Source organism: Lytechinus variegatus, chromosome 12, assembly GCF_018143015.1.
Source record: "Lytechinus variegatus isolate NC3 chromosome 12, Lvar_3.0, whole genome shotgun sequence".
Classification (NCBI taxonomy): domain Eukaryota; kingdom Metazoa; phylum Echinodermata; class Echinoidea; order Temnopleuroida; family Toxopneustidae; genus Lytechinus; species Lytechinus variegatus.
In genome coordinates, this window is record NC_054751.1 from 18,488,905 (window position 1) to 18,508,233 (window position 19,329).

The window sequence follows — 19,329 nt, forward strand, 5'->3', positions numbered from 1 at the left end:
AGAGACTGCCATCCTAGTTTTATATGAATATCATTGTTTGAAACGTGATTAAACGGATTTATTTTTAAAATGAGACGTCCGGCCCTATTTTGTAATTTTTGCAAACGTTCAGTGTGTTTTTTGCTTGCCGAATCATAAATAATATCTGCATAATCAAAAAGTGGAAGGATAATAGAATTGTAAACTATCTTAAGATTGGATTCTGATATAAAATGTCTAAGACGGGCCAGAAAGCTGACTACCTTACTAATTTTAGTGCACATTTCGTCAATGTGTATATTCCATTTTAACTTTGGATCAAGGTACATTCCCAGATATTTAACAGTATTTCGTTGATCAATACGTTTACCAGATATAGTTACATTTAAAGTATCACATTTAGATAGCATTTTCCCAGTTCCAAATAACATGCAAATGGTTTTATTAACATTAAGACTTAGTTTATTACAACATAACCAGTTATGAATTTTACGAAGATCAAAATTTCTATGAGAAAAATACAACACTGTATCATCTGCATATAAATGCAATTTGCAGTTTTTTACTTGTGTTATGAGATCATTTATGTAAATTGTAAATAAAATTGGTCCAAGTATAGAGCCCTGAGGAATTCCATAATTTATATATGATATATTTGATATTACAGAATCTATTAAAGTACACATCTTCCTATTGTACAAGTAACTTTCGAACCAGTGTAAGGCGTCCGTCGAAACGCCAATTCTTGAGAGTTTTCTAATAAGTATTGTAGTATCTACGGTGTCAAAAGCTTTTTTCAGGTCGATGAACACAGCACCAGTATAAAAGCCATTATCCATTTCTTTCAACCAATCATCAGTAACTTTCAATAAAGACGTTACAGTCGAATGCTTTTCTCTGAAGCCCGACTGCTGTGTACAAAGTATATTGTTTTCTTTCATGTAAGATTTCAATTGATTACTAACAAGTTTCTCAAGAATTTTCGAAACAGTTGGTAAAATTGAAATCGGTCTAAAATTAGAAGGGTCATCTTTGTTACCAGATTTAAATAATGGTATTACTTTAGCAGTTTTAAACTGATTAGGAAAAACACAGTCTAGTAGTGACTTATTAAAGAGATAAGTTAAAGAAGGAACTATAACAGCAGAAGATAATTTTAAAAACTGTGCTGTTATTCCATCAATTCCATAAGAAGGTTTATTTTTCAAGAGATTTATTTGTTTTAAAACAGCTGCCTCTGATAATACTCTAAAATTAAAAAAAGATACGGCTTGATACTCTTGATTAGATATGGATTCATTTGTAATAGGAATTGTGGATGCTAAATGATTGCCAACGTTTGCAAAACACTCGTTAAATTTTTCACTTTTTTCGAACAAACTTTCAGTATCTGTTTGAATTATATTTTTATTACTATTGGTGCGTGGTAATAAAGATGTCAATACTTTCCAGGTGTTACCAGAATTTTCTTTTATTTTCAATATCTTTTCCGAATAATATTTTTTTCTCTCTTTTCCTTATCTCAAAAGTAACATTATTTCTCAGTTTTCTGTATTCTTACATCATTTTTTCATCTTTATTTTTCCAAGCTTTTCGCTTTAATTTATCTCTTTTTCTTATCAATTCAAAAATATATGAATTCATCCATGGAGACTTCTTATTACTAATTTTCTTGCTCTTGATAGGCATATGCTGGTTAACAACATTCATAAGTAAAGCCTCCCATTTACTGACTGCTTCACTGATACATGTACAATCAAGAATTTCATGCCAAGGTTGATTACTTAAATCATCTAAATAAGATTCTAAATCAAAACCAGAAAATTTTCTATAATTAATAACTCGAGAAGAATTTTCAGTCTTTGACTTCCATATTAAATAACTTAAAGAGTGATCACTCATTCCAACATGCAAAACACCATGTGATTTTATTTTCTCAATTGAGTTAGTTAACATATGGTCAATGAGTGTCATTGTTTTTGCTGTAATCCTGGTATAATCTCTTGTATTAATTTGCTGTAATGAAAATAAGTTATGTATATCACTTAAACGTTTTGAATCGGACGATCCAGATATTTTCAGTAAATCACAGTTTGTATCTCCCATGACAATAATTGAATAATTAAAAGTATCCAAGAATGATAACAAATTTTCATATTGAAGATATAAATGAACATTGCTATTAGGTGGTCTATACCAAGTAAGAAAAATGATTGGATTAGAGAATTTTGGTCGAATTATTAATGGGATGATTTCTAAGGAATTTACAACAACATATTTAACAAGTTCAAAAGACAAAGAATTACGTATATACACGGCCACTCCGCCACCATTCCTATTTCTGTCTTTTCGAACAAGGTTAAAATTATCAATATTTAGTTCACTGTCAAAAATAGAATCGTCAAGGAATGTTTCATTTAATGCAAGAAGATGAATATCGTTACTATGTAAAAACAATTTGATTTCATCTATATTACGGAGAAGACTCCGGACATTAAGATGAGCAAATTTAAGGCCTTTTCCTTTCAAACATTCAACATTTAAAGGATTTTGAATATTCATTACATGGGTGGAATCATAATCAGATATATCATGAACATTTTGAATATCATTTAAAAAGTCATCATCAGTACCAAAGAAGGGTAAATGGTTAAAAAGACATTTCGAACATTCCCAATTAAAGAAATGGTGAGAAGGATCATTGTAAGTTTTAATACTTATATCAGTAGTAACAGTAGTAGTAGCCGGAGTAGTAGTAGTAGTTGGTAAGACAGATAGACAAGTGCGATTGGTTTACAGCGCGTCACGTGATGTGATCAAAATCGGTGTATTTTCCCAGCTGGTCCACCTTATTGACCAGTCGGTCGATGAATATTTTTTTTTCTTCGTGTATGGCGCCCCCTTGTGGATTAGATGTTACCAATTACACGGAAATATGGGAGACTAAAGTGTTTGCAATAAGACGATCAACACTCGAACAGACCGCGGAATTTAAGTGAGTCCGACCACGACGTAGGACTAGGAGCCTACTTTGAATTAGGTTTAACGTTAGATCTAACGTTAGGCCTTCTTCAGTTACTAAAATGGAGCCTATATTTTTTGTGTATAGGCCATAGACAGGAATAACCGTCGTTTTGAGGTTCTGAGGATTTTTCTTAAACAATTTCTGGATGTGTACTGGTGAGTGGAGCCAACGTACCGGTAGTTTAATAGCAGATAGCCCAGATCTAACAGTTAGATAGAGATCTAGAGACTGAAGCTTAGGTTTAACTTAGCCTTATTAGGTCTAACGTTAGACCTAACTTAAATTATAGCCTTAACGTTCGTTTTAAAACTTTTAGTTTTGGAATTGGTGTAACTTCATTCCTCAAAAATTTGTGGTGATGTCTGATTAGCAATGACGAATAAGATCAGCCTTTTGACGATAAAATTTAGTAGATCTAGATCTAGGCCTAACGTTATCTATAGATCCAAGTTAGATCTAGATCTAACTCTTTAACATGTTAGATTTACGACGACATGCATCATCTAGATCTTGGCCTAGGCTAGATTCTAAAAAGTTAGAGAAATCTAACGTTAAATCTTGTTAACTACAATGTAAGTTAAACTAGATCTAGTGCTATCGAAAACATTAATAAAACTTGGTCCTGGACATGGTTCGACAGCAGAAAGATCAGGACCATTGCCAACAGTACAGTCGCAACCTAGTCTGACATGGACTAACACTTCAGATCTAGATCTAGAGAGACTCTATAGTCATGTTTTTATCTCATGCTAAATTTAGATCAGAATCTGCACCTGATCATTGCTCAACATTCATTCTCGCCATCTCGGTCTGTCCTGGACCTGGACCGGACTCTAATTCAGATCTAGGCCTAAACAAACTCGATTTTTATTAGAAAAGGTCATTCACCAGGCGCGGATCCAAGAGGGGGCCGAGCCGGCCCCGCCCCCCCCCCCCCTATTTTTTTGACAACCTGCAGAAAAATTGTACACTTTATCTTGATAGAAACTACGAAAAACAGAAAGAAAAGTAAGAAAGAGGTATTATACCCATGATGTGTAACTTACAGTCTCGCAACGGCCGGCCCGACCCCGAAAGGAAACAAGAAAAAGGTTAGGGAAACAATTGCAAAATAGACTTTATATGAAAAATTTCGCTCGCGCTTCGCGCTCGCATTGCCTGTGTAATGAATCCCATTCAAGAGGATTAAATGACACTTCCTATTATATCCACTTCTGAAATCAATTTGCACACAATATTCGCACATCAAGCTTTCATTATTTTGTTTGATTTACACAAATTGTTATATCAAAATTCTCAGCTCGCGCTGCGCGCTCGCATTGTTTGATTTGTGAGATACCTATCTTCTTTGGAAATTATTTCCAAAATTTGTCAAAATGCTCTTTTATCATGTCAGTATATCAAAAAATTAAGCTCATATGCTCGCGCTCGCATTTAATTGCTTGAGACACACAACTTGTTCTTTATTTAAATAAAAACGCGCTTAGACAGTCCAGTTTTCAGGTCGGAATATCAAAAATTTTGAGCTCGAGCTTCGCACTCTCATTATTTATTGCTGATAACCTCTTCATTAATCACTAAAAACAGTCCTAATTGAGTCCCTTTTCACAATACTATAATCAAATTTCGGCTCGCGCTTCGTGCTCGCATTGTTTAGTTGGATACTTATCTGTTTTTCATGATTATAAAAACTGCTCAGAATCTTTAGTTCTAAGGACATAAAATATCAAAGAATTTTAGCTCGCGCTTCGCGCTCGCATTATATATTAAGACCACATGAGATACCCTATCTTGTTTATAACAATAAAAACTAACATATATTTAAAACTTCAGTCTTTAGTTAGGACTACCCCCTGAAAAACAAACAAAAAATCAGATTATAGCGGCTAATCGAGAAAAATTTTGATGAAAATATTTTCGGCCCCCCCCCCCCCCTATTGGCGAAAGCTGGATCCGCCCCTGTTCACTGTACCTTGCGTTGGACTAATGTTTCTCATATCAGTCACTGTAAATATCACAAAAAAATCTTGATCTACTGCTTGCATCCTATACCTAACTTTAGATCTATCTCCATCATTCTAGGCTATCAGTAACAGATACTGACTGATAAGGTGTGTAAAAAACATTCTTGGACCGCCGAAAAGATTTATATTTCCCTCGTGATCATATTTTCCCTCATTTCTGCGTGCTTCGGGAAAAAATAACCCCTTGCGGGAAAATATAAATCCGATGGTCCAAAGAATAATTGTATTGCACACCATATCAGTCAATATCTGTATACTATGTCACGACAAAAACTTTTAAACAACCATCGATAAAATGTGATTTACCTTGACTGCCATCCCCGAAAGTGATATTTAGTATTATCTACCTGTTTCATATACCGTCGTATCGTACATGTACCCCTTGATGTAGGCGTGTGTAATTTTCTACTCAACATACTCCTCCCCCCATGGGTGTCGATCACGGGGGGGGGGATGGGGGGATATATCCCCTCCAATATTTCAAGTGGGGGATGGCCTGTATTGTCAACCCCCCCCCCCCCCCCCCAATAATTCAGGGTATAAAAGTAATGATAATGATGAAAAAATGAAAAGTTTGATCATGATGATTATAGTATGTCATCAATCAGTTTGTTTCCCTCGCAATGTGTGTATATTGTTATAAATAAAACCTTCTTTTCTAGGACTTTAAAACAGATGGGTGGAGGTTCAAGATGAAAAAAAATGAAATGCTTATGTATATGATATTTTTAATACATGACATAAAGGACCCCGACGAAAAACAACTTTTGTCCGATTTACCCCTCCCCACATCCAAGTGCATGATGTTTGTCCCATTTGAATCGGCTCGCGGTTCTGAACCGCGAGCCGATGCAGCATCGGCTTTTTCATAGCGTGTAAACGCGAGTAACTTGTATCGGCTCGCGGTTCAGAACCGGCAATTTGCACCACCAAAGTAGTAGGTTCTGAGCCGCGAGCCGATGCAGAATCGGCTTTTTTACTACGTGTAAACAGAAAGCCGATTCTGCATTGCAATTTGTGCGAATTTAATTTACTTTACCAATTTTCAAGAACATCATGCATATTAACCACTCCCAAATGTCCTAACTTGTGATTTTAGTGGGGGTAATGTTGAAAGATCCCCATCCACAAGAACAATTGTGTCAATTATCCCCCCAACCAAGAATACCGATCGACACCCACGCCTCCCCCCCCCCCCCCCCCATCCACTACTCGGACCAAGTTTTGTCACCGACAATAAACATGATTTTGATTAAAAATAGAGATTTTGATTGATATCTCGTATATATGTAAATCGGAAGTCTTTAAAAATGTCAATGAATGAATGCTCTTCTGTTATCCATTTTATCCATTGTGGGCATTAATCGTGGATAGAAAGAGGGCGCTGTGTTGTTATTAAAACACAACAATATTGCAAAGCAAAGGCTCTTTTGCGAAAGCTGTAAGAAATTGCTGCAATATGTGAAGGGACTGAGGTTCAAATCTCGTTTTTTTCCGGGATTAAAAAAAACAAAAAAACATTGCAATCTGTCTTCCCATTGCGGTGACTTCATTTCTCAGAGCTGACCCGAACGATATCCATTTATGTGTATATTTACCATTATCTCAGTTCAGTTATTGACCGTACGCACCTCAACCCATCCTTGTAGATTTATTTTTAATGGTTGACCTGTGGATTTTCATTTCTATTTTCATTTTTTATTGTGTTATTCATTCAGTCATTTCCCAACAAACAATAGGGTCTACTTCAAATGTTGACCGCATGTAATAACTGCCACAGCCAAGGGGAGGGTGTGATGACTTGTTGGTCAAGTGGCAACTTCTTAGATACATAACTCAGACAAAGTAACAATGGAGACACTATTTTGAGGAAATTAGATTTGATTTCAATCTTCAATTTCAAGTGTTCCTTGAACAAATTACATTACTTCAAACATAAATATGGAAAAGTGTTCAATACAAAACAATCATCAAATTCAACGGAGATTGTATACCTTGCAATACAATCCAGTAATGCAACCATTAACTATTCCTGATCAATTCATTACATAAATGATCAATGTATCCAAATATAACCAGACAGTTTACTTTGTTAAAGCTTAAAGTCTAAAAGTTCTTTTATTTCTATATCTTCATTTCTTTAACATATGGAACCTGATCTGAAGAACTTCTTGGGAATATTGGAATCAACTCGTTGACCGTCTAACATGGCCGAAGTCCTTTGACGCTCGCCTTGACTGGCTCAACTTGACTAGTGTAGACTTTACATCATACTGTAGTTTACATCGGGTTTACACCTCTAATGCTTGAGAAACGCCTTCACTCAATGGACATCATAATGTCGTCCTTATAACTGTCGACATCAACGTCAACGTGGTCAACGCCATCTAAAGATAATGCAATACCAAGGCATAAAAACTACCTATCCCTAATAAGACATAAGCTTCACCTTTATACTATCAATACCTCAAATATCACAAAAACAATCAAGAATATTCAGCCTCAAGCTATTTCCATAAACATAAAACAATTTCTGATTTCTAGTTACATCATGACAAGCAAAAGTTTATACTAAGCAACATCAATTTTTGACAATTAAGGATAACAATCGAAATTATAAGAATATAATTTTTCAAATGTTTGCAATAACATACCTCAGCTTCAAGTCAAATGACCTTCTAGATATCTATAATCTCTTTAATCCACTTAATGGAAAGCATTATGTATTACTACAAATTCAAATCAATCATTAATGATTTGAATGATTGGAATGTACCAAAAAAACTTGATTTCCTTCTTCATAAATATCTCTCAGCAATTTGCCTAATAAAACTATTATAAAGAAGTAACAATTCAAATTCACTTAAAAGTTTAACTGGTGACAAGAAAGCTTGGAAGACCGGAGCAGCCCATGTCCAGTACAGCCAAATGTGGTGCAACATAGCTAGAAAAATATAAGAAACTGCCACGCCTTGTTTCTAGATGGACAGCCTAAACAAGCTGTCGTCGCCCGACCATGTCGACCTAGCTGATGTTACCAAACCCTTGCAGGCTAGCTGCTGCGACTGCTCTTAGAGAAAATTTGGAGGTCTTGCCTCTCAGATTCCTAAGCTTCAAGTGACAACTATAAATTCTAACTAGGGCTCCTCCCAACTAAGAATTCTAATCTAAACCCTAGACCAAAAGCTTCAGTCTCTGTATTTTGGTTGTTCCGCTGAACTACGTTGGCTCCACTCACCATACATAATGGGGATTACAGTAAAATGTCAGAAATTGTTGAATAAATCCCCAGAAACGACGGTTATTCCTGTCTATCAAAACCCTAGCTACCTAAATATTGCATTCACCTGCTAATAACAAAAACCTTGCAAGAAAGCTATAGCTAAATCATCCTAACATTGAATAGGGATCAGAATTTAGAACTTGCAAGAGAGTCCATTTAAAGCTGCCTAACACCGACTTATGCAAGGTATGAAACACACAAATGAAAAAAGTGCTAATAGCCAACTGCACTGCATAACTATGGACAAAAGGAAAAGATTCATGACCAAGACAAAATATTTGGGTCACTCTCATAGATAGACATGACCAAGACAAAATATTTGGGTCACTCGCACAAATAGACATGACAAACAATCACGGTGACCCGACAATTGCTCCGGACAGTTGCTCTGTCGACACTTGCTCCGCTGATATTGCTCTGTCGACATCTGCTCCGCCGAAAATTGCTCCGCCAACATCTGCTCTGATTATACGAGAATTGCTCCGTCGATATTTGCTCCGCCGACATCTGCTCCGCCGAAAATTGCTCCGCTGAAAATTGCTCCGCGACAATTGCTCTGCCGATGCCGATGTCTGCTCCGCCAAAATCTGCTCCGTCAATATTTGCTCCGCCGACATCTGCTCCGTCGTAAATTGCTCCGATAATGCGACAATTATATATCTATTTATGTAGTCGTACTTTCGTACACAACAATTGTAGCACAGGCTGAAGACGTCAATTTGTATATTATAATATACTGCAAAGTGAACCTAAACTATGCTAGCATGATATATAACATGACATACACAGGGGCCGCGGAACGGTTTTCAAAGTGGGGGGCTGACCATGCTAAAAACCACAATATGGTAATTTCTACGTTTTTGTACACGGTTTTGGAAAAAAAAAGTAGGGCTGAAGCCCCCCAACCCCCGGTTCCGCGGCCCCTGATACATAACACAGAAAGAAATAGAAAAAAGATAAGCACAAAGAGGGGAAAGATATTCTTAATTCTTATTCGCGGGGGGGGGGGGGCATTTGTGTAAGTGTTACTACGTGCCTGGTCACTATTTTTTTTCCTGAATACTCGTGTTCATGTAATTATTATGACATATGTTTATTGTCGGCAAATTTTGTCCCACACAAACATGACCAAGACATTCAGTAAGTAAAAATTAATATTCACGAAAATACCAACTTGTGAAAGGCTTCATGTCATGTCACCTTCTCGACACACCCCTCCACTCTGGTTTCTATATCATCTCGTATACACAGTGCTCTGGTCTCCACATCCACATCATGTCATATACACCGTAGGATCAGGGGCCGCGGAACGGTTTTCAGAGTGGGGGGGGGCTGAGCCAAAAGTGTGGGAGCTGACCATGCTAAAAATTACACAATTATATGGTCATTTTTACGTTTTTGTACACGGTTTTGGAAAAAAGTGGGGGGCTGAAGCTAAACTATGCTAGCTGAAGCCCCCCCCCCCGGTTCCGCGGCCCCTGTAGATAAATATGATAATATGATAATATATATTATGTATATATAATAGTGAGTTGCTTTTGTGTTTTATGTTGATCATGATTGTATTCTTCTTCAAAAAGGATAACTAAATTTTTTTTAAATCCAAAAATAAAATCCGTTCGGTCCGCCAATAGTCGAAATGTATCATTGTGATGTTATAATTGAAGTAACAATTTGTTGTTGGTGGGGAATATAATTTCACACGCAGTTTCAAAAATAATTCAAATCAATCAAAGAAGATTTTCTTCTGTAAAGGATATACCTTCATCTGTATATAGCCGGCTTTGTATTTTCCAAGAATGAACTTTATGAGAAGAAAACGTGTGTTCATGTACTTATTATCATTATCATTGTATAACCATTATCATCATCAGCATCATTATCATCATCCTCATCTTCATCATCACCATCATTATCATTGTCGTCGTCGTTTTGCTTATGCGGAAATCAAACAAAAATGTGAAAAGGGTTATGGAGGGGAAGAGAGGGAGAGATAGAGAGGGAGAGACACAGAGAGGGTGAGAGGCGGGGAGGAAGGGGAGTGAGTGAGTGAGTGAGTGAGTGAGAGCTTGAGAAAAAAGGGAGGTGTATGACTTATTATTTCTGAATATCGCGATTTCTGTTTATTCATGGGGTTCGAAATAGAAGGATAAACTTAACAAGTTCTAGTCTTTCTCATTTTTTTTTATTGTCCTGTTTGTAAGCTTCTTTTTTTACGTAAAGAAATCCTTCATGTCCGAGTTTGACCCCCACCCTGATGTTTTCGATTATTTCCATGGTGTATGTACACTGTACCAACCCCTTGTCTTCATGTAAGACGTACACGCTGTGACTGTGTAATGAAAATGACTCGGCTCCCCCCCCCCATCCGATATAACACTCATGCCTATATCCCATCATACGTTCCTTGAGAAAAAAAATCGCAGTGGGGCGCCCCAAGTTCCAGGGAATATCATGGGCGTCCAATGGCGTATAGATGGGGGAGGCTTGGGGGGCATGTGCCCCCAAATGTTTCACGACCAAGAAAAAAAGAGAACAAGAATGAAAATGAAATGGAAAGGGTGAAATGGTATATTATTTTCTGAATATTATGTCAAACTCTTTTTTTTAATCGATTTCTGTATTTAAAATGTCAAAAAAATTGCTCTCTCACATCATTTTTAGAACTATTGTTCCATCATCCATTTTTTGGCTCATTATGCCACTATGAGCGTCAGACCAGTAGGTCTATAAATGATCCCAGCTCGCATATCGCGCTGTTTACTAAGATAATGAACATCATTGTGTGTGTTGGTTTTTCATATTCCGTTTTCATAACCTATGAAAAAATTGGCGATATGCGTATCTTTTTTATTAATTCCTGGAACGGATATCAAAATATTATGAAATATTAAAAAACAAAATAAAAAGAAGGAAAATGAAATGTAATACAATTAATACTACTACTAACAGTAATGATAATAACATCGGCGGATCCAGGGAATGGCGCAGGGGGCGAAGGCGCCGCTCAAAAAAATAAACAAAAGTAAAAGAAAGAAAAGGCGCCGCTTGAAAAAATCAAAATAAAGGGAAAAAAAAGAGAACTACCTTTTTTCCAACAACTTCGCCGGTAGCAGTGCGCTGCCTGCATATAACTCGCTCCAATCAAGAATAATCAGCGCCACCTAAATCTAAATCGACGCCGGACAAGAATAATCAGCGCTATTTGGTTATAAATCGGCGCAAGTCAGGAAAAATCGACACTTCCAGAGTGTTAACCGGCGCCAATTAAGGATAATCAGCGACACCTAAATCCAAATCGGCGCCAGTCAAGAATAACAGGCGCCAGTCGATCATTAATTGCCGCCGCCTGAATCTTACGTGACGTCGTCAAAAATAATCAGCACTACTTGTTTAAATCGGCGCCGGTCAAGACAAATCGGCGCTGCCTTTGTCTTAACCGGCGCCACCTAAATTTAAATCGGCGCCGGCCAAGAATGACCAGCGTCCCCTGGTTCCAATAAATAGGCGCCGGTAAAATAATGAAGAAGGGCCTATTGCCAACCAAATCTATACACAAAAAAAAGTAAGTCCCCCCCTAAACAAACATCAATAATTTCCGAACCAATGCGAGTTTTTGATATATTTTTACATGAACGTGTAGGTAATTTTATAAGCTACCCTCTGAGTAAATATTGTGGACGTATCTTACGTCATGCTTCAGTGTGCACCGTCAAAAGGCAAAAATGTCACTTTTCACAAGTCACAAGCAAAATATCATGACTTTGATTCCATTTTATTAGAACTAATTCCACATTCTCATCATGAAAAATAGTCAGAAGGCTTGTAAAAGGTACTTTCTAAAAGACAATACAACTTTTTTAGCTAAATTTCACGATTGAATAAACTCAAGTCTAAATTTGCTATACGTTGGATTTTTACATATTCCTAACAATAAAAATGCTAGAATATGATGAATGTTATTTTGGGGAAGACTATCTTCAACAATGTTCATCGTTTCACGGTTCAATGAACATTTATTGGAAACAAAAAATGCGATTTTCAAATATCGTAGGCAAGTACTGCTTCATTTTGGTAACTGAAAATGATCTTTTCTCAACTTTTTTGTTATGTTCATGACCAATTAACATGCTTCAATGATTCAAAGGTGTCAAATTAAACATTTACGCTTGAATGAACATGTGGAATGTGATTAGCTCTTTTTACGTTATTGGAAAAAATGCAGTTTGTAACTATGGATATCTGTCACAAAACTCCTTGTACAGTTCATTTGATTTGATTTTTATGAAAATCCCGATGTTTAATGCATCAGTGAGCACACAATATTCGAAAATTATGCAAATGAGAAGAAAGTTCAAGGCCTTGGCCCCACTCTGTACCGTATCGAATGGTTATTTTGGTGTGCGCATCTTTTGGATAGTGTTACTCTGAAGCCATGTGCGAAGTTTCATGAAATAACTGTTAGCAGAAGTAACAAAAACCGTCCATGAAACAAACCCTCATTTCATATCTGTTAAAATTTTGACTTCCTCTCTCATAGACTTGTGTACATTATGGGTGCATGTGTTTAAGCATACGTAACCCCTTATTCAATATGGTGGAACTTTTTTTCAAGGCTGTCTTTAGCAATGTCGTTTGGCAGTAATGTTTATCAACCTTTGGGCAGAATTCTGTGCGAAAATGAAATCGATTTGTTTAGTTATGGATGAGTGAGCACGCATGAAAGTGGGAAAATTGGTATTTTCAATGTCACAAACTTGGTTTCAAATGTGTCTTTAATTGCTATTGTTTTTATCATCCATCAGTTCAATCACCAAACACTTTCCGAACTTTAACCATTTTCATGGTTGAGCGAGCACATTCGAAAACTTAGGAATGAATACTCTATACTGCATAAATCTATTCTTTTCCTAACAATTTCTCAGGATCAGCTGAATGTATGGACAGATCAGTGGTGGATCCAGAATTTTAAATGGGGGAGGGGCCTATAATCGGGGGAGCCATCAACATTTTCAAATTTTAACATGATCTAACAAGTTGTAGAAGATACTACCCCCCCCCAAAAAAAAAAAAAAACTATGATGATACGTCACAATACAGGCGCCACAGAGCAGTTTTCAAAGTGTGTGGGGGGGCTGACCATGCCAAAAATCACAATCGTATTACATTTTTGCACTTGCTTATGGAAAAAAGTGGGGGGCTGAAGCCCCACAGCCCCCCCCCCCCCCCGCTTCCGCGGCCCCCGCAATACATCGTGCTCACTCAACCATGAACATACGATATCAAAATTTGGTCTGAAGTGGTTAAATGATGGATAGTAAAACAGCATAACACCATAAAATTCACCTAAAAACATTTTTTGCCCATTTTTTTATTTGCACAATCTGAAAAACGACACTTGTGACTTTCAAAAATGGTCATTTTTAATTCAATCTTCAATTACTCATGCATGACTCAACCGATCGATCTCATTTTTCCCCAGGAGTTGCTTAATGAGTGTAGAAAACCTCCCGTGAAATATCATATCTCAAAATAATTTGGTTCAAAAGTTACAGCAATTTGATTTAGGGGGGACTTACTTTTTTTGTTGTGTATAGTTCGGCGCCGGTCAAGAATGATCAGCGGCACCTAGCTGGTTATACATTTTATTGTTGAATGGTCATAACGAATAACAAAGCTTATCGCATGCCCTTACAGAGTGGACTGGGGCGGGACAGTTGCCCACAGATGTCATTAAATCTTTAATTTGTTATTAAAAAAATTCCCATGTAGAATCATAAAAAAGTGTAAAACAAATCCTTTAATTTTGATCTTATTTTCCAATGCTTTAGTAAAAAAAGGTCAGTCACTTTTCTACTTTACACATTCCACATTGTGCCACCTCTATGGCCTTTAGTGTAAGACAGCTACTATAGTGTTTTATGAAGATGATTTGATATTTTAGTCCAAAACGTTGCTTATACCGGGAGTGTATAATTACGCAACCAGACGAATATTCGTTAGACCTTAAACTACTAAATATCATTTTCAATGTATAAATACAGTTTGTCAATACCTTTGTTTTAACGTTTAAATGTTAACGCAACAAAATTTGATTTATTTTCATCTTCCATTAAGTTAAATATTGTCGCCTGAGAAGCATAGTGACGTATGATTTCACCCGCGCAAAAACGATTTCGAGAAAATAGCATTGAAAGTTTGTACACAACGTTTGAAGATGGATTTCGCAATGTTATCGTTAAATATTTCCTTTAATTTTTCACATGAGAAAACTAGAAGATGTCTTCAAACTCATATCAAGAAATTACGAGCAAATATAAGCAAGTCCAGATAATACAGTCGATTGAAAAGTTAGTGCCCTTAAGCTTCTTGAATCTTTGTGGATCAGTGGGTGCGCGTCGGGGCGTAAACTGCTTAGCGCCCTTATGATTTTCAGTGATTATTCGCTTCATAAGAATTTTTTAGGGCGGAAACCCGTACAGTTCATGCGCATTTTGAATCGAGTGGTGTATACGGGCGAGTATACCACATGATTATCATTGTTCCGTTCTCCCTTTTTAAATTTTAAATGTCAGTTGTATTTTCTGTTTTCTTTCTAATCTTCATCTCCCTATTTTTATCTTTCTTTCTTCCTGAATTTCTTGTTTTTATTCTTCATTTTATTTCTAACATGTTCGTCTTATTTTCTTCTCATTAGTGGTAGACTTTTTCCCCATTTATATTCTTCTCTTCATTGTATGGCTTCGCCATAATCCCACTTATATAATTTCCCTCTTAACTTTTTTTGCTTTGTTTTCATTCTCTGATATATAACCTTATGTTCTATTTGTATGCTTGTTATTATGTTTCATTTTTTCTCCTCTTTTCACTCTCTTTCATACTTAATATCTTTCCTATATCAAGTCAGTTTTTTTTCCTTCTCACATTCCTTTTGATGCAACGTTCTTTTCTTTTCTTGATTTCAATATCGTTTCTCTTACGTACCCCCTCTTTCTGAAATCTGAAATACAGATTATTCTCATTGTAATTGATAACATCTCATAATATAATGCAAATATTTCGGAACTTTTTTGTTCTTTCATAAATACATTCAAGAAATGAAAATAAGCTAGCTGAAATAAATACATCATTTCAGCTATTTTAAAGACATTGTCCAGGCGATCCAAAAATAAGGTGTCCTGTATAGTGTCATGTATACCTGCACATAGTATACAGAAATGTGAAAGTGCATCAATCAACTATTGTATAAAAAATGTCTTGGCGCGGGAACTATTAAGGGCATTCCACAATTAGAATAAAATTTATTTCATTTTCACCAAATTTTGTACAGTTTCTTTAGCAGCGGAATATTTAATATATTATGCAAAAATTGATATGGGTTGATGAGCTTGATTTTTGCGTATTTAGCTTTTATTTCTACCGAGTTGAAACTTCTCAATATTTTTTTACTGCGCATTAAGAAAAAATTGGCATTTGTATCAATGTGAGGAAATATTCCAAACCACTCCACCATTTTGATTGATTGATTGATTTTCTTTGGCAAGTCACCATAACATATATACAGTAGCATTTAAACAACAGGCTTGCACAGGATGACCCACGAAAGCTCGAAAGCTTATTTCCAGTGGGGTCCTCACCGGGGGTCCTCAATTCAAATTTATTTGAATACGAGGTCATACTCGTCAAGCTATTTCACACTTAAGATCAGAGTAACGTATTCGGAAATTGCATTTAAAAGCATTGGTCTGTGGATCATTTTCGGCTAATTAGCTAAAACCGATCTGCAGTTAGATTGCAAAACATGTGAAAAATCAAATGATGCCTATAGCTGAATACTAGAAGTCGCATGTTCAATCGTGAAGTCAGTGTAGCATAGCGTAGCATTGTTTGTGACGTCAGTGCGCGTAGCGTAAAATATGCGCAGAACATGATGCGCACAAACATATTGCCAGTTAACATCAGTATGCTTCTCAGGAATTGTACGAAAAAAAGAGTTAACGTCAATATGTTTTTGATAGATATCTTGATAAATATTTGAATTCGTGATTTATTGATTAGACCAAACGAAAGAGAAATAAAATATCTAAAAGATGATATGTAAAACAAAAAATCAACCAGGGGACGAAATTTTTGAGTTAACGTCTCTATTTTTTTTCCTTCTCAGGCGACGATTATTATTCATCTGATCACTCAGGAAGAAGTTTAAAACAAAGATAACGATACCTATAAAACTGGAGAACTATTTCCAAAGCTCTATTTCGAAGGATCTCTTTCTGAATTCAGGTCATAAGCATTATATCCAGTTTCATCAAAGTAACTAGATAAAAATTACTCATCATTACAAATTGCATTAGATTTAGTGAAAAGCATCACAATATTTACATACCAAATTCTGTATATAGGATTATACATCATGTACATGAAAATTGAATGATAATAAAATTTATGTAAACCTGGATTGGTGATGTATTACAAATGATTCATGATGTAGTATCATTCTATATGCAGTGGCGTCGATCCGGGGGGCAGGGGGCGATCGCCCCACCAATGAAAATATTGGGGGGAGCAAACATATCGTTTTGCCCTCCCCAAATAGTTCCGCATGTGCAAAAATAAAATAAGATGGTAATGTTACACAGAAATCAGCAAGTGAGATAGAGCTACACAACTCGTTCGTTATTTAAAATCGTGCAAATTGTCCGCTTTTCAGATTGGAATCTAAAAATTTTCAGCTCGCTCTTCGCACTCGCATCATTTCTGTAGCAAAACCCCGTACTTTTCATGATTAAATATGTGAATTTAATGTCTCGTTTTCAGTTCTAATCAAAAGAACTCCCACTTCGATTTGAAATAATCTTTTGTTGGATATAATCTTGTTTATTATTAAATACCTCAATTAAAAACTGTCATTTTTTCAGATCGAAATATCAAACCATCTTAATCAATAGTACCAAAAATGCTTAGAATATCATCCTTTCTGGTCAGAATATAAAGAAATTTCAGCTCGCCCTCGGCACTCGCATTATCTGTGTAGTGAGATACATGTAGGGGAAGGCGGGGTAAGTTGAGCATAGGGGCAAGTTGAGCCACCAGCCCCAGGCCAATAATGAATGAGTCAGACATTGTGGTGGTGTCGTGTATTGATGACCCATAGCATAACCCCTAACCCCACCACATTGTTTTCAACTTTGAAACAAAAAGTAGTTTTTTAGAGGGAAAAATATGAATTTCAGCCAAAAAAGTAAAAAAGAGTGTGAAATAGATAAGTGCTTTATAAACACACACGTCTTTAAATATAATAACGACATGATAACAACATTATTAGTCCAGGTATGGATCTTCATTCTTGTCATAGTCTTTTATATGATGGATGCATAATAAATGTGTGGATACATAATTATCGCACTAAGTTCGGACTGGGGTAAGTTGAGCCAAACAGCATGGGGCAAGTTGAGCCATGGTAATTCCTATGGTAATGTATCTTAAAAAACAAACAAACCATAAAAATCGATTGAAATGCTGGCTGAAAGGAGCAAATTTACATGACTGCTCTTTTCCTTTTAAGGGATGTTAGTATTTATAGAGAATTAGCAAGTGAAAAGACTTTAAACAAAAAATTGACATGCTGGTTCTCCCCTCATACATTTTGTACAAAGTTTTTGTGGCTCAACTTACCCCAGAAGGTGGCTCAAACTTACCCCATATATGGGGCAAGTTGAGCCATTTGACATCGTTTTTTTCAAAGGTCACGATGACTTTCAGTGTGGGGATAGAAGGTTATATATAGGTGGAAAATATTTCAGAAGAATTAAATTTCAAGGCAAGGTACTTATTTCGACAAGATTATTAATCATATCAATTCTAACATGCAAAAAGCAAAAACTGTCACAACTTACCCCGCCTTCCCCTATGTATCCTCCCCATTAGTTACTACAGTCCTAAGTCCTAAACAGGCACCTTTTTCCTGTTTTCAGGTCAGTATACTATACAAATTTCAGCTCGCGCTCGCATTAATTTGGTGGTGAAATATATGTGTCTCTATCTCATGAGTCATATAGATAAATAAATATATATATATGTATATATATATATATATACTTAAATGTTATGTTTTCATTTCATGTCATGTTTTCTTTTATTTCTTTTTCCCATATCATTGTCTCCTTCTCATCACTTAGTTATATCTCACTACACACATGCAATGCACTATCTAGTCCCTATTTCCAAATGTTGGGATCATTATCTGGCTTGCTCAATTTGAATTTGAAAGTATTTATAACCAAAAATATTTATGTAGTATTGGGATTCGTTCCTCAGTCTCTCTTGCGTTAGCAACAGAATTTCCTTTCAATTCTATTGACGACGACGAGTTTTTGCTCCAGCTTCATGCAGATAGAAAAATCACTAGAGCTATACATAATCCCGAATACGACAACAGCATCTCTTATGATTTAAACACAAACTCAGAAGAGTTGTCCCTTAACTTTGATGACAATGACCCAGTACAATTTTGCTTCATCTAAATACTATACGGTAAATGAATACAAATCAAATAGTTTGAACAATGTAAATGAAAACACGTTTCTTTTACATTTAAATATAAGGAGCCTGAACAAGAATTTTGATCAGCTTGATCTACTTCTAGAACATTTTAATTCACATAATAGCCCTATTATTGGTCTGACTGAAACGTGGCTCCAACACTCTAGTAACTCTCTTTTGAATATTGATGATTATTATTTACTCACAAACAACAGACCTAATAGACCAGGAGGCGGTGTTGGTATGTATATACCGAACCGACTAGATTACTCTTGTTTAAAAAAATCTTACCCACATGAATGACAGTCTTGAATCACTTTTTATAGAGGTTAAAAATAAACACAGTAGGAATGTAATAATAGGGGTGATTTATCGTCCTCCTCAATGTCCCCATGATGATTTCTTAAGAGATATCCAAAACATTTTACAAAGTCCAATTATTCAAAATAAACACTGTTTCTTAATGGGTGACTTCA